Raw genomic sequence first — 17244 nt, forward strand, 5'->3', positions numbered from 1 at the left:
ATCCTCAGGTATTAGATTCTCATAGGAGCCCCGGTCCCTGGTGCCACAAAGGTTGGGGACTGCTGGGTGAGAGGATCAACGCCCCCCCCCCGCCGCCCAAGAAAAAGACTAAGAAAAAGACTAAAAGAGAATGCAAAAAGGAACATAGAGGAATGTAGTATTACAGAAGTCAAGGAAAGACAATGTTTTAAAAAGGATAGCACAGTGACCTTTGTCACATGCTTAAACTCTAAGGTTTAAGACCAAAATAGTCTGTTGGGTTGGCAAAGAAAACTTATCTATACAAATGACTCTAACCAGACAAACTTACTAGAAATGAATATTCCAGAGAGGGTTGAAGAGTTAAGTGGAATTCTTAAAGGAGTGAACGAAAACACCAGAACAAAAATATGAATTGATATGGAAAATATCTAATGCTTCTTGATCTCTAAAAATATTTCTTGATTAGCCATAGCATTTACTATTTAGTAAAGAAACATATGTATTCCTTCGGAATGACTTTTAAAAGATACCTAGGATCTATATGAATGAATTTTTTTTTTTTAACTTATTACAGCCAGCCAGGTTATTTTATATTAATGTACTTGTGATTGTACCCAGTTTGTAAGACTTGCAATTCTTTTTTTTTATGTTTTAGTAAATATATTATACATTTCTTTTTTGGTTTATATTTTACATGATCATAATACTTTTATTTATTTATTTATTTTTTATTATGCTGACATTGATTAAAATCCAGTAAGTTCCAAGTATACAATTCAACAGTAAGTCATATATATTTTGCATTGTATGTTCATCACATACAAATGTCACCACATATTTGACCCTTTTTACCCCATCTACCTCTCCCCTAACCCCTACCCTCTGGTAACCACTAGTCTATTAAATTGACTCTATTGATGTGTCCACTGACCACCTTTAGGTTGATATAGCAATTATTAATATATAAATAAATAATTAAAATATTTACTCCATGCATTAAAACGTCAGTGGGAATTTCTTGTGAGACTAAAAAAGAAAAGAAAAAAATACTATTCTCAAGGAATATTTAAAAATTTGTAGCAAATTTAATTCCAAAATCTCATTATACTTAATATTTTTTATCTTTACCATGTTATAAGAGCTACTAAAAATATTCAAATTATGTTTTGATTTAATTTAACTACATAAGAAATATTAAAGTACTTTAACTGTAAACTCTGAAACAATGCCTACTTCTGCCATCTGGTGGCCGAAGCAAAAGATATATTTATTATTGGAAGCAAGCTATTTAACAGGCCTCAATGAGCAATCATAAATTAATCTTCCGGACTGCAGGTATCAGCCTTTACTTGAAAAACTACAACATTCGCAGCTTTGATTTTTTGTTTGTTTGTTTTTTAACAGGACAATGCTCTCTGTACTGGGAACACTGGCAGCTGCATGCTGAGCATGTTGATAATGCCTCATGCTAACAAAGGAACCATCACTTTTACACCAACAATCAAGTTAGATATAAAATCTGATAACAATTCTCCATTTATTTTACATATGTAGCAATTTCTAGCATGTCTAAAATGTTCTATTAATGATCAATATATCTCAAGAAAGATTTTTCGAGGGATTGATGTTTTATTATACTACCTGGCATTTTGAACTTGCCATACCACCTAGAACCTGGCTGGTAACTGTGCCATTGTTAAATGAGGATATTTTAAAACAAACAAAAAATAGCTTGAACTATGAATAAGTTTATTTACATTATAAACATTTTATATTTTTATTTGGGGGTTCTTTTATCATTTAACAAATTTGAAGTATTACATGTAATTTTATGTCAGAGAATCACAGAATTAAAGAGCAGGAAGAACTCTCAGACATTGCAAGTTTCATTATCTGCCTAGAGAATAAGTTTTTTCTACAATATCATTAACATATGGTTATCCAGCTCTGCTTATATACTTCCACTAAAAGGAAAACCCCACTACAGTTTTGACAACACCTGTCCCCAAGTACTACTTCTAAGAACCTGAAATGTATTTCCTGGTATATTATCCCCATTGGCCTTGGTTAGCTATCAGGAAGCCTTAAGAATAAATTTACACTATGCAAATTTGAAGACAGTTGGCATTCTCCAACTACCCACACTTTCTCGACATTAGGAAAAACAAACCTAGTTACTTCAACTATTTCTCACATGCCATTACATCGATTTTTCCACCAATCTGTTATTTCTCTCTTTTTCCTTCCAATTTGAAAATATATGCAATCAAAAGAATGCAAATTGAGAAAACTCAGATGAATTTTATGATATGTGAATTCTATTTCAATAAAACATTAATAAAAATGATTTTGACTCAACTGCAGTTAGGAGACTGCTAACAATAATCACCACATGTTGAAAAGGGGTTCAACTGACCTGGAAGGTAGAACAGTTCTAATATATACACCAATAACATAGCTTCGAAAACTGACACAAATAAAAGGAAAAATTGACAATTCATAACAAAAGTGGGAGATTTTTCATATCTTTCTTAGGAATTAATACACCAGACAGACAATAACCAGATAGATATGGGAGCTTTGAATGACACAGTTTGAGAATTTATTCTAATAGACACAGAAACAATACACACACTCTTTGAGCACATATGGAATGGTGGTGAAAACTGACCACCTACAGTCTGCAAAGCCATCCTTAAGATATTTCAAAGAATCAGCATTATGTGAAGTATATTACCTGGCTACAGCACAACTTAGTTTAAAATTTTGAGAGATAATTGCTAAAATTTCATGTTCAGAAGTTTAAAAATACACTTCTAAATTAGCTATTAGTCAAGGAATAATTCCTAATCTATGTTAGAAAATATTTAGTACTGAAAGATAGGGGAAACATTATGTCTTTGTGGGACACAGCTAAAGTGGTACTAAAACAAACAAAACAAAACAAAAACAAAAACAAACAAACAAACAAAAAACAAGCCCAGGATAGACTTTGCCTCTGCAGGTGTCATTTTACAACCAATTCAAACCATCTGTGTTTATCTTACCTTTCAGTCCTTTCTGTGTGTTCTCTTCATCTTTCACATAAGGCAACTTAAATGAAAAGGAGAATCGCCAAGCCAGGAAATCAAATTGTGAGTTTGAGCCCCAATTTCATCACTTAATAGCTCCATGGCCATAAATATGTCTGATAATCTCTCTGAATTTTCGACTCCTCAACAGTAAAATTGGTATTATAATACTTAATGAAGTACAGGCTATTACCCACAATGTAAACAGCTAGTATTGCCAACAAGCATTTCCCATTATGTTATTCCCTTGCTTAAAATCTTTCAATGACCTCCCATTGTTCTGAGAATAAAAATAAAGCTGCTTAGCTTGGCTTAGAAGGTACTACATGAATTTGCCTCCAGCATCATACCTGGTCTTATCACAGATCATAGTTCCCAAAGCTCTTATTCAAGTGCATCAGTCTTCTTTCTCTCTGTCTCTTATTCTCACCATGTTGCACAAGGCTCTTTCCTATGTACTCTCTCTTCCAGGAATGCTCTTCGCTCCCCTCTCCCTTAACTGCCCCTTACCTCTCTTTAATCAGAGATAAAGCATCATCTCCTGACCTTCCCAGCAAAGTCAAATTCACCTAAAATATGATTTTTCAGTACCTTTTACTTTTTTCCACTCATCTCGAATTCAGTTTTACTTGTGTTTATGTAATTATTTGATTATATCTAAGTCCTCTGGTAGATTTTAGATTGTATAAGGGGAAAGACCACATCTGTTCTTAAATTCAATAGTGTCCTAGTTCCTAGCCCAGTACTTGGTCTAAAATAGGTAATCAATAAATACTTACATATAATATATTAGAGTTCGAAAAAAGAAAAATTAAGAGATGGAGATTCTGGAAAGAAGGAAGGCGCAGGGATGTGAGCCAAATATTTGGCAATGATTTTCCTCTCAAGGAATTTTCTGATTCTAAGATGCAGAGGGTTAGAAATGCACCTAAGCCATCACACATACACAAAAGCTAGGAAGAGGCACTGAAAAACATACTAGAACTTTCAGTAAGTCTTGTGGTACTGGGAGAAAGAATTGGAGACAGCAACTAGAGTGCACCTCAGGCTCTCAGTTGGGACTTCTGGAACTATTTAGGGTTTTTCCTCTCTCTTGAGGCTATTTGCAGTCTTGGAGGAGACTAAAATGGTGAAAATTCTGGCTTATAATACAACTAATGGTAAAATCAGTCTCTCTGCTCTTCTCTCATCTCTGCACCTTCCGCCTTAGCACATAAGACCACCAAATCTTTGCCATGTCATGTCACACTTTTCTATGTATTATGCCTTATTACCATCTCATTTCATTAAAGGGCCATCTTAAATTATAGACTCTCAGGAGATGAGGGATCTCCTCTGCCTAGGATCAATAATTCTTGTCCAATCTATCATTTTGTCATATTCCAAGAGACTTTATTTCTATATAGTTATAGTATAGGTGATTATTAAATGTGATTTGCCTTTTTTTTTTTTTTTTTTTTACTTTTAAGGTACCTACTTTTTCTGGAATTACCGGGCTTACTCAGATTTTCTGCTATTTCTGTTTCTACTTTTACAGATATTACACAGCTATATCTACTTTAGAGACATATATTTAATACAGAAAACACAAGATTCCTATGTATTAGTACACTAGAATACATTTGAGACAAAGGATTACCAATTCATTTAAAATAGCTGCCCAAAACTCTTTCATCTTCTTATATAGTAATTCTAGTTCCTGTTGTGCTAACTTTAAAAAACTTTCAAGTCTAAAAACAATTATTCTGAATAGTAGAGAGAAAATGGAAATAGTTGTGATTTAGGGATTTCTTTCTATTTCTGAAAAGCTTATAAATTAAACTGAATAATTCTCAGACAGTTTGTTTTATTTCTCTTAACAACATTGCTTTTGTAAAATCATGAATTTCTTAATATTATTCCTCTCAGGGAATCAGATGTTTGTTCTTTTATCCAATATTAAAAGTATTCATCATTGGCCTTCTCTCCGATATCAAGGTAGGTTTTGTTTTAACTTTTCTCAAAAGAAAGCATTCTTTTTAACACTGTACCTGAAAAAATATTATAGTTGGCTATCTCAGAAAATTACTGAGTTATAAAATCAGATCATAATAAGAGACTTAAATACAAGTTCATATATGTAAGGAGATATGGATCATTTAGAGGGATTTTTTAGCAGAAATTTTGATTCCTTAGAAATTCTGTAACTCCGATGAGGAATGATCATAGGCAAATGGTTAAGAGGGTAGATTATTCTCTAATACCTTTGCATATTACTTTTTATATAATTGACCTCTACTCTCCTAGTCTGTGTCTCCTCACTATGTAGGCACCAAAATGGGTATGCCAAAATCTAAAACATTCCTATCACTTCTCATCGACAAGTCTATTTCCTCAAAACCACTGCAGGCAAGATAAAAGCAACTGTATGAGAAGAAGAGTGGAGAGCTATCTCAACCTTTTTCTTACAACATAAGAGAAATGCAAATCAAAAAATATGGCTTTTCTCATGGTTTTTTTCCAATTATTATTTGTGTATAGATAACTTGCTACACATGACTCAATGTTTAAGTAAATGCTCATATTTTAGATAAAATTTATAACAGTATGACTTGGAATTTATAAAACATTTCATTCTGATAAATGAAATAGAGTAAATAAATGAATAGAGCAAATTAAAATCTTTCAAATAAGCTAATTACTATTCGCATTAAATATTTGGTTTCAGTACTAACTGTCAGCAGTTTAATTATTCCCAAGATTAGAATACATTCATTGCCTCCCAAATTTGCTCCAAAATTCAGGGACTATAAGTAAATGAGTCCGAGACTGGCAATTCGTTGTTCTCAAGGTTCCATTTCAAATCCTTTGTTTCCCCCATCTTGCTCTATCTTTCAATTCCCATTTCCTGGTGGTATCTCAAACCTGGTCTCATTTTCTATACTTTACTACCTTTGGAATTTATCTTTATTTTTTCTATCTTATTGGCTTGTAAAAAGGTTGTTTGGAAAGTGTGGAAACATTTGCACCTCATTCGTAGCCCTGAAAATGATTGTATACCTTGTGTTCTGCAAAACATATTTGACTGTGGAGCCAATATGGCATATGGCTGGACAATCTGTCAGTCTTCTAAAATGTAGCTTTGTACTTATCTTTTCGTGCATGATGAAAACAATGGGAATAAAGGACAGAATTTATTGACAGCTTTCAGATTTGTATTACCAAGAAATGCATTATCATCTTGAAGATAACTGACTCCTAAAGTCATAAATTAGAAACTATAGAATGTCTTTATGCACACAAAAACAAAGCAAGCAGAGATTCTTCTTCATTCCTCTACTTCACATTTCAATATTCTTTTATGGTTGCCTTGACAATGACTATTTCTGAAGTAAGCCAGACCAGATCTGAAGACACATATATGGAGACTTATAAATGCTGCCTATTTAATTTATTCACATTCAATTTACCACCTGGGAGATTTGACCCTTTAGGCTCTTGTTGGGCTGCTCTACATTTAGAAAGTTTTGCTCACAAACCACAGAATCCTAAGTGTTTAGTTCAGTATTCACAACAGTTAGCATTATTGTTTTTATGCTAGAGGTAATAATAGTGGGATGTGAAAATTACAAAAATAAAGAGTAAGTGGGAGACTAGGATTAGAAATACAATGATAAAATTCTTGAGTTTCACTGCTTTCTGAATTGACTAAAACATCTTCTTGTGTTGTAAAACATGATACTTAGTAGAAAGCATAGACAAATATTGGCACAGCTGATTCTACTCTGTTATGTGGTAGTGTAGAGCCAGTTCAAACAGGACTGGGGTGTTACACTTATATAAAGCACCATTGCAAATTTGGCATAAGATTTGGAATTTTATTGATGGGGTATGCCTGGAAGGCTGGTTTGTTTCCCCTCCCCAAAAAATCTTTTTAATGTAATTCTAGTTCCATATAAAGTCAAGAGACCTTAAGACTATGATACTGTGGGACAAAAACAACATGATGACATATAGGAAGGATAAATGGAAATTAACGAGAAATATGGAAGAAACATAATTCAACAAAAATTAAAGAGAAAAAAGAACTGGAAGATTAGCTAATCACATAATTGGTATAAGCCAAAACTGCAATATCTTTGCATAAAAACTAAGTTTGCATTAATAAAAGTAATGGCTATCCAGAATAAGGAGATCAATAGTCTCACTATACTTTGCACATGTCAAAGCATTCTGTCCACATCATAATTTAAAAGAGCCATACACGAATGAAAGACCTTTTAAAGAGGGTATAACATGGATGGTGTGAGATATAAAGATTTTTTTTCACTTATTCCATATAAGTCTGTTAAGTACCCATGGTAACGTAGAAGACTGAATCTAGTAAAGGGTTCAGCAAACCATGAAGCATGGGCCAGATTCCGTTCTAGTGATATGGTTATATTGGATCAGCCATGCTCATTTGTTTGTACATTGTTGTAAATGTTTTTGTGCGACACCATCAGAGTTAAGTAATTGCAACAAAGACTGTATAGCCCACAGGTTTAAAATATTTTCTGTCTGGCTTTTTCAGGAAGTGTTTTCTGAGTTCTGGTCTAGCAGAAAGAATAAAAGCTATATAGAGGGTCCTCACTAAAGTATTCAGAACTGTATCAGTGCATGCAATGAAGAAAATACCATACGCCATATACTCTGTCTGAAGGTAGTATTTATTTTTGAGAACCCAAAAATAAACCCTTATACTTATGGTCATTTGATTTTTGACAAAGGTGCCAGAAAAACTAAATGGTAAATAATAGTCCCTTCAACAAATGGCATAAATAGACATCTGTATGCAAAACTATGAATTTGGATCCCTATATCATTACATAAAATTAGCTAATAATAGATGACAGACCTAATTGTAAAAGTTAGAATTATAAGACTCCTGGAAGAAAACATAGGAGTAAATCTTTAGGATCTTGGGTTAGTGATTTCTTAGATTGTACCAAAATTAAAGTGATTTTAAAAAACTGATAAATTGAACTTCATCAAAATTAAAAACTTTTATCCTTCAAAAGATACCATATAATAGGTGAAAGTATTTGCAAGGCATATATCTAATAAGGGATTTGTATCTAGAATATGTAAAGAACACTTACAACTCAATAATAAAAAAGTAAAAACTTTGAAAAATGGGCAAAAGAATTGAGTAGACATTTTCCCAATGTAGATATAAAAATGGCCAATAAGTACATAAAATGTTCTCAAGAGTATTAGTATACAATACTAATAATATACAATTTCACATCCATCAGAATATAATCAAAAATCAGAAAATAACGAGTGATAGTGAAGATAGGATAAATTGGAACACTTGAACATTGCAGGCAGAAGTGCCAAATGGTGTAGGTACTTAGGAAACAGTTTGCTAGTTCCTCAAAGTGCTACACATAAATCTTACCATATAACCCAGCAACTCTACTCTTAGATGTCCACACAAAGACCTATATAGCAATGTTCATAGCTTTATTCACAATAGCCAAAAAATCAAAAAGGCCCAATAGTTATTCATCAACAAGCAAATGGATTAAAAAATGTGTATGTACATATACATGTATACATATATGTATATACGTGTATATATATATATCATTATATTATTCCACTGTGAAAAGGAATGAAGTACTTATAAATGTTACATGAATAAATATTGCAAACATGCTTCATGAAAGAAACCAGACATAAAAGAACATACATGACTATATTTTATATAAAATGTCTCGAATGAGTAAATATATAGAGACAGAAAATAGATTCTTTGTGCCTAGAGATAGGGATAAGAATGAGGATTGACTGATAATGATTATGGGCTTTCTTTTGGGGTGATGGCAATATTTTAAAATTAGATTATGTTGATGGTTGTACAACTCTATGAATTAAAATGAACAAGTTTAATGAAAAGGAAATTACCATAAAATCTCCAGAAAGAGGTTAAAAAGATGAGAATCCAAAGAAAGCTTTCTAATAAAATTTTTAACTGTATTTTGGAGGAGGTGAATAATACACTAAATATTTTCTTAATGCCTGTAATTTCCTACAAAATACTTATAATTATGTGACAATTTCTTCTTAAGAAACATAATATACATTCTGGAATTTTAAGTGTCAGGGATGTGAACAAAGACAAGTAAATAGAAAAGTGTCCATATTTTTTAACAGAAAAAGTGGTTTGCTTTTTGAAGGCAGACATTATATCCATCAATGCTAAATGGAAAAAGCTTGAAAACATAAGGATTTAAGATTTTCTTCTGATGTAAAAGTATAAATGTGTAGAAATGACTAGTAGTATTATTATCAATTTTATATATTGATGGATTAAAATGTAATTTTGCATACTGAGCACTGTGTAACTAGCTTATGTAATATTAATCTAAGAGTACAAACATTTAGGGAAAAATTTCTTTTCCAAAATTTGCCAATATTAATCCTTAATCATGCTAAAAATAAAATCTCATTAATTGCATTATTTATAAAATTTATCTCATGATTATCACTTTGGACAGAATCTTCTTGGACTTTTAGAATTAACCCTCAATTATATATGATAATATTCTTAAATAAAACTCACACCTTTTTTTAAAAAATGCACTGGTTTTTATTTTTATTGGCTCACATTATCACAACAATTTCGCTATCACTTGCTGCTCTTCAGGAACTATATATGAATTTAGTAGTAGTCAAATAAAGAGAAAATTAACATTTGAAAGTCAAATTTAAATAAATTTTGGATAACCTAACGCTTTAGATTCGTGTCATTTAGTAATTTCAGGAAATCAAAGCATGAAATTTAGGACAGATTTGTATTCGAATTCTAATTCTTTTATCAAGTGTAATTGCAGGTGTTATTTCTCTTACAAGTCTAAATTTGTTTCTTTTGGGAAATGCAGGGCATAATTTTATTGTCTGTTTCAAAGAGATGCTATCAGGATTAAATCAAATGATGCTTTAAAACATACTAGATAAAATTTACCCATTTAACTTGGGAGATATCAGGTATATTCTCCAAATCATAGTTTGTTCTTTATGCTACCAGCCCAATAACTTTATTGTCCATATCTCAAGAACTGTTTTTGGAGATAAGTGTTTTGGAAAGAAAAGTTTAAAGGAAAATGATATAATCAATATAAGGGAACAGTAAAACAAAGCAAAATAGCACAAAGACTAGGAAAGAGAACATGCAGAAACCAATATCTATTTTTAGAGCCCTTTCTATTTGTAGAGAGCCTAGATACTTTATTTTAAAATACTGCTTATAAAGTTGGGCTATCAGTATGATTTGTGCTACCGTTTATATACCAGAACTGCCTAACATGCGTATTAGTTATATCCAATCCAATTTCACTTCTTGAATAAACTCATATGAAACAAATTGCCAGAAAGAAATGTCAGATTAACTTTTCTGTCACTATAATTAAAACAATTTTCATTTCAAACTCAGGGAGTCATTTTAGAATACAATAAGAAAATTATTAAAGTAGTTCCCTGATATTAAGAGTGTTCTGAATAGGAATAAAATGAATAGTTAAGGATAAAGTTTGAACCGTAATTCAAAACACCTTGGCCCTTTAAACATAACTCACTGATATAGAGAGAAAGTCTTTATTATATTTTGTAAAAGGTTGAAGAATTTCTTAAATTTGGATTAAGGGTTAAGATATTAATGGATATTTGTGAACAGACCTGGTTTAAAAAGGTATTAATTATTTTAAAAAGAAATCAAACTAAGCCATTGAGAAATAATGCATATTCATAATCCACTGAGAAATGTCTAATTTATTTATGGCCCATCATTAAATTATATAGGTATATAAGGGATACATGAAGGTGTTAAGACATGATACTTTATGACTGCTGGGATATTCAAATGGGACCAGAGGGAGAAGAAACTAGTATTTTTAAAAGGCAACATGAACATTATATTGCCTCTTTATTTCTGATCTTGGAAATAAAATCTTGCTTTATCTATTCAACATCATTTACAGAATTCCTTTTTGGCATAGTGCATATAGTGATCATATATGTGGGCAAACTATAAGTCTTATGTAAATCACAGAAACTTAGAAATTTGAAATCAGTTCTCTTGAAGTATTTTTCAGTGAATATTACAATTGTTATATACAAACAAACAACTAGTAGCTAGCTATTTGAGAGTAAATTCTATGTGTAGGAACCAAGTTGATTTTTTTTTTTTTTTAATTCAGAGTGACTAGAAGGTGAGGAGAAAAGATAGCAAGTACAGACAATTCCTTCAAAAATTTGACTCCAAATAGGAGGAAAGAAAGATGATGATAGCTGAAGGGTGTATATAGATGAAAAGTGTGCATGTTTTGCTGTTGTTGTATACGTTCTTGGTACTGTTTGTCTTGCTTTGATAAGAATAGAAACCTGTTCTTAAATCTTGATGGGAAGAATCTAAAGGGGACAAGTTCAATGTAAATATGAGATAGAGAAGAAAAATTTGATTAGAGCTCAAAGTGTTGGAGAGATGAGATTCAGACCTGTGACTGAGGGAAGTACACCACTCTTTTAATAGGAAGGAAAGCACGAGCAAGAAGCAGGTAAGTTTTAGAGATACGGCAGCAGGACATTGAGGACTTCCCATAAGATTTACCTTTGCACTGAAAAGAAGGGAACAAAGTTATCTAATGAGCAACACAGCTAGAGGAGTGTCCTTGGAGATGGGAAGGGAGTAGAACATGTTTAAAACAGTCATTTCGGTTGAAATCAAATTGACTTAAAAAAATTGAGGTTGCCACAGAGTCTGAGGCAAAATTAAATTGGAAAACATGGAGATTTTTGTAACACTTAAAGACAGATAAAATGAATTTCTGTATGTAATCCTCACAACACACATCGATCGAGGCAGGAATAACTGTTGCTCCTTTATAGGGAAAACAAAAGCTCAGTGAGGTCAAGTGGAATACAGCATATCACTGCAGTGAGTGGCACAATGACGTGACATTTGCTTCCATCCAGCCCCAACCATGGGGTTCCTCTAGTGTCACTTGATGTGCTAAAGACAATGGGCCATTGCGAAGAAATTCTCACTTCAATTTTTTAAATTGAAAACATTTTAAAACAGTATGTCAGAGCATTTGTCTAATTTGGTGGTTTGAGAAAAAAAAGATGCGTTTGGCTTGGGAAGGTATCTTGTATAAAATATATTTGAGGAAAGCTGGATTCTAAACTGTTGCAAAATGCTCACAGTCTTTCACATGCTAATGAGTGGCCTGCCTTCAATATAGGATGACATAATATGTGTAATATTTTTGAAACATTTACTTGTGGACACTTTTTTTTTTTTAAACATCTTGTAGGACTTATTTCCATAAAACTTGGGAAAATGTGACAGAATGTTTTTTTTTACTCTCACCTAATCCCTTCCATTAAATGGCAAGGACTCATCTTCCCATGCTTGACTTACATTTTAAAGTAATAGAGTTTAGAAAATCCGTATAGATATTATAAAAAACATATTTATTATTTAAAATATTGAATGTATACTTAAAAATGAACATGTTTTTCATGTTTAGGATTAAAATGCACATTTCTTTTCCCATTCGAGTTTCAGATTTATGCCACTCACCCCATTACTGAGAGAACACCAGTTTAATCCCTTTATACGGTTTAATGCTCTTATTTTGTGTATCCCTTAAGCTGTTGTCAAACAGACCTTCCTAAAAATTATGATTACTCAGTAGCTGAACTCAATGTACCAGTTTATTCCTCAAATCTTCTTTCTTTGTATAAATAAACAAGAGATGTATTAAAGATCACTGATAGTATTTACTTTCTACTTTTACCGAACATGTTTCATGATTCAAAACATGAGGGGTATATTGAAAGGATTTAAGTTGTTTTCAAACTTTGATTTTCCCCAAAGAGACTATTTTTCATTCGTAAGCTTAAAAATAAACAAACACACACTCAATAAAGGTTTGGATTTGTAAAGAAGCCTTGACTATAAGGACTCCTACATTGGGTTTGCTGTAAAAACAAATGAACAAACAAACAAACAAACAAAAATTCGGCAATCAAAACCACCCTAAGCCCAAGAAGGCTTGTTTAATATTTTAACACTTCTTGCCATGTCCACACCACTGAAAACTTATTGCTAAACTAACCACAGACAATTTCAAATTGCTTCTAAAAAAATTAGTGATAATTAAACCATCAGGGATTTCTTAGTGGATACTTATGTGCTATTTTCATCTAAAATATATATTACTAAATTAGCTGAGTAGAGAATAGAATCAAGAAAAATACTCAAACTACTGCTAGATGATGATTTAAAGTGAGACAACGAAGGTCAGAACAGGCAGAATAAAGTTAAGACATTTTGATGTGCAACTTCAACTGATGTGGAGTAGTCAGAATTGGACCATGACAAAATTGTGAAACAACAACTGTATCCTCCTCTAACATGAGGCACCTTTATTCTTCTACCTTGGTGAACACACACACACTCACGCGCACACACACACACACACACACACTTACGCATGCATGAGCACATACTTCTAGTTACATATACATTGCATACAATGAGGTGCTTTTTCACTCATAAAACAGAATTACAAAAGTATTACAATATATAAGAACATTACTATTTTGAATAAATCAGTAAAAACACAAGTAGAGAAGAGGCAGAAGTTAACAAATTTCAAAAGTAACCCACAAAACCTTCATGGAAAAGAAAGTAGTCAAATAAATAAATATATACACACACGCACACACATAATAATGGTCTGAGTTGTAGAGGACATTAGAGCTGGTGAGAATAGTGCTTTAGAAAAGAAATGTTCAGAGAATGGCAAATGATCCACTGGGATTGAACCCAAGATAAAAATACTGATAGCTGAGAGTTGGGGAGTTGGGAGTTGAAAAAAATAAAGCAGTGAATTATAGAGCTCAAACGATAGTTTGGGAAATTATTGTTGAGAGTCTTGAATAGCAAAAGAAAACAAATGCATCTTGTTTTATAGGCAGTAATGAATCATCAATGATGCTTAAGAATTAAAATAATGAAATCCATAATTCGTAAGAGTCATTTTGGCTGTAAGAAAAGAGTACTGTGTTGGGAAAGGACAAGGGGATGGATGGCATCATGGATTTAGAAGGTAAGCACAACAGCAATCATCAAATTAAATGATATTGAGAGGCAGTGACAGTAGATGGATAGGACAGTTAAGATATGCCAGGGTAAAAAAGGTCACTTTTGGAGGGCAGGTTTTAATATGAGTGGTTAAGAAAAATCTAGAAAAATGAAGAGTAAAAAATAATCTCATGATTTTGATCCAAAATGGATTGGATGGTTAAAATGTCATTTTCAAAAAACTGGGAACATAAAAGATTCACATTATTTTTAATTTTGAAGCAAAGTAGATTAGTATATTTTGGGGTTAAAAGTGGATAGGTAGATATGATAGGTTTAATTTTGTAGAAAAATGAATTTATTTGCAATTTCAAGCATCATAGAACCTACGTGTATAACATGGTAGAAACATGAGAAGATCAGGGAAAGTTCTTTTGAAGCAGCAGACATCATTATACCATTTGAATATATAAGGCTATCGCTGACCAGAACTGTCTGTCAAATGTTGAATACAGTTTCCTAAAATGGTGTCTTTTTTAAGATGCTGGTAAAACAAAAGATAGAATGACAAACGTAAGTTCTGCAAACAGTGTCTCAGACAAAATACCAATAGTCTCTCATGTGTATTTATCAGGAGAGATGCTAGACAATGTCTTAGACACACCATAACACAGAGGCAATGATAATTCTCAACATTGTGCTTTTACTTATTAAACAAGCATAGCTATTGCTTAGTCACTCTTACTGATGAATATGAGTATAGGAAAATCTCAATAAGAACCATATAAATCACTGAAGTCAATTTATTAAAATGCTTGATGAAACATTAAGACTCACATTAAATGTCAAAAACTGAATTCATCTTATTTAATGATTAACCCCAAATGAAATACCATAGTACACAGAAAGAATGGTTTCATTTCTAACTACAAAGTAATCAAATGAGTGAGTGCATTTACTGAAGGAATTTTAATCTATTTTTAAATTCCATTACATGCGTTTTTAAGTGCTCTACTACGATCATGATTTAAATGGCCCTTCCAAAGTATTAGCATTCAATTGCTTATTTTTAAGTACACCAATATTTTTCTTTCAGTGAAAGAGCAAACAGAAAAAATACTCAGAGTTCTGTTTCTCATCTACCTTTCTAAAGCAAACATGATACTAAAACAGCATAAAGAAGGAATTATATTACTTGGAATTAATATAAACGACTTCACTTATCAAAATTGAGAAATTATTTGAGGGTTATTATCTTAGTATTAACACCAGTGGATTCATCTACAAAATCAATAGTATTGATACCTGGGGCATGGCGATCAAAGATTTGATGCAACTTGCAACATAAAGACAACTTTTATATACATCCTTTAGCAAGCATACCGAACTCGGTTACACACATGAAAATTCAGAACAAACTGTTGTTAACCAATTAGACAGCAAAAGGAATTGATGGCCTATGGAGCTGAAATATGTGAACCTGTTGCACTTCAAATTTTTCTTTTTATTTCTTTTCAATAAATTTTAATGTTGCATGCAAGGTTTTTTAAATACTAAAGCAAAATAAGGTTTGACAGCTGCATCACCTGGACAGTTATGTCACATGCTAGAGTCACATGAAACATCCCACCATGAAGAAGCCACAAAAGTATACTGTCTGTCACATCTACAAAGAAAGCTAACAAAGCAGTAACAAAAGCTGAGAGACTGGTTTATAAATTTCTCTAATCCTTCCGGCATGTACGGATAATCCAATATATTCTAGGTAATGTATGAAGCGATTTTTGAACAAAGGGATTGAGTCAACCTTATGCAAATAATAACACCAAAAGCCCCGGTGATCCAGTCTGTTCTGAGGCCCTGCTGTGGAATATAATATACCAGGTAAATTCTCTAGATGAAGAATTTATGAGCCTCCTGAAAGAATAAAGTCTTTATGGATGTTGGTGATGAGATGTAGAATTCACATAAAACAAATTTTTAGTGTTTTTAATTAAGTAAAAAAAATCATTGTAGATAATGTAGAGATAAACACCACTACAAAAGCAAAACACCACCCAAAATAACTTTACTACCGAGAACTTGGTATAGGTTTTTGTTACTTTTATATATATTTTAATGTATATTTCTATATACATTCTATATGTTTCTAAATGTATTCTATATGTAGAATACATATGTCTATATGTATTCATTATGTATGTTATATAGGGGATTTGTATGGAAATGTGTCTGTAATATTTTCACCTTTTTACAATGTGTTCTGACTTTCATTTCTATAAATATTTATTGTTAATGACTACATAAAATTCAACTGCATAATCTATCATAATTTGTCTTATTTTTTTTCTAGTTTCTAACTATTATAAACTATATTACAATGGCACATTTGTACTTAAATCTTTGAATATCAATTTAATATATTCCTTAAAATAGATAACTAAGAGTTAAATTTTTCTTAAGTCTTTCTTAAAGGTTAAATTACCCTGTAGGAATATAATGATAATTTAATCCAGCAGTGCAGAAGAGTGCCAATTTTCCTATCAACAACACTAGCTGTTGTGATTCTTTCTCATTATTTGCACATATGATAGGTCAGGCTTTCTCAAGTAGTGGCATGATCCTCTGAGATATATGGATGTCCTCAAATTTATACTTATCATTGAATTCACGTGAGGAGAACCCAGAGTGTAAATTCTAGCTGTTGTGTTCCTGAGTCAAAGGTAGGTGACTTTTAAATTTCAATTCATAACACAATATCACCATCCTATAATGGCTACATCAACTCATGTACTGCCAAAAACTGTGTGTCTGTTTCTTTACTACCTCGCTACCAACATGAGGTTATGCTAAAACTTTAAGATGTTTTCCAATCTAAAACCGAAATACATCTAAATTTCATTTTGGTATACAATGGAAAATCATATGAAATCATGTTTTTATCCTATAGTATAACTTGATTATTTATAATCGTCAATGCTTTCCCACTGCCCATAGAATAAAGGGCACATGACTTATATGGCTGTCCAAAATTTACAGCCTTCCTGTCTCCAAGATCACCTCATCACGTTTATC

General features: G+C 32.1%; 1 protein-coding gene across 1 annotated transcript in view; it reads right to left on the reverse strand.

Moving 5' to 3' along the window:
- Window positions 1-17244, reverse strand: part of SPAG16 (sperm associated antigen 16) — a 755650-nt gene that overhangs the window by 430607 nt on the left and 307799 nt on the right. The gene's annotated exons all lie outside the window — the stretch shown is intronic.

The sequence above is a fragment of the Pteropus vampyrus genome, unplaced genomic scaffold, assembly GCF_000151845.1.
Source record: "Pteropus vampyrus isolate Shadow unplaced genomic scaffold, Pvam_2.0 Scaffold42, whole genome shotgun sequence".
In the NCBI taxonomy this organism is placed as follows: domain Eukaryota; kingdom Metazoa; phylum Chordata; class Mammalia; order Chiroptera; family Pteropodidae; genus Pteropus; species Pteropus vampyrus.